The sequence below is a fragment of the Atta colombica genome, unplaced genomic scaffold, assembly GCF_001594045.1.
Source record: "Atta colombica isolate Treedump-2 unplaced genomic scaffold, Acol1.0 scaffold52, whole genome shotgun sequence".
In the NCBI taxonomy this organism is placed as follows: Eukaryota; Metazoa; Arthropoda; class Insecta; order Hymenoptera; family Formicidae; genus Atta; species Atta colombica.
In genome coordinates this window covers 1,037,986-1,038,764 of record NW_017259542.1, presented here as the reverse complement: position 1 = coordinate 1,038,764, position 779 = coordinate 1,037,986, and the positions used below count along the sequence as shown (strand labels likewise).

Here is a 779-nt window from a genome sequence, read left to right as displayed (position 1 = left end):
CGCACCCTTGTGTCGTTGGCGTCGCGACGCTTTGCAACGCGACGTAACGCAAGGATGCATCATCGCAGGTGTGCGAGTTTTCAGGTAATTCAACGATATATTACTTCGTATCGAGTGTTAATTGAGTTCTGTTTTGCCCGTAATCATCGACTATAAACGTCATAGTGATCGCGATGTTTACATGTTGTTTACAACGAGCGCTGAAATGGCTCCGTTAAATATCTCTGGATGCTTGCAAAATGTTTTCAAGAATCATCGAAATTCTGATCTGCTATTATATATAAATTTCGAAATGATGAACGAACGAGTTGCTTGAAAAGCGTTTGGACGAAATTTCAATTTCACTATTTTGATCAGATTGATCTGATTGATTAACCACGTGCAGTTTTAATAAGAGTATATCATTTGAGAGGTTTAAACGTTTATAACGTTTCTACAGCAAAAAGTTAACGCTACTCCTGATGGATTATGTATATATAAGTTATATCCTTGAAACATTGGAGGACTGTAGGAAATAAACAAAAGTTTAAATAAATAAGAAAATCTAGTTTCTGAGTTAGTTTCAAGAATACACTTACTTCAATATGGAAACTTTATTGTGTTCATTTATGTTTTCTTTATTTATGTTTCACTTCATTTATGTTTCATTTAAAATTTTTATTTAAATAAATGTATGTAAAATTGTATATAAAATTAATCCACTATTTATAATTTACAATTCTTGTGTGAACTGAAATTAATATATGTATATATTAATAGCAAGAGAATTGTAATCATAT

At 31.2% G+C, this 779-nt stretch overlaps 1 protein-coding gene across 1 annotated transcript in view; it reads left to right on the top strand.

Moving 5' to 3' along the window:
* Positions 1 to 779, top strand: part of LOC108691803 — a 6,527-nt gene continuing 5,748 nt past the window's right edge. The window contains exon 1 of the mRNA XM_018199715.1: positions 1 to 84. The gene's annotated coding sequence lies outside the window, so the exon portion shown is untranslated. The remainder of the gene's footprint in view (positions 85 to 779) is intronic.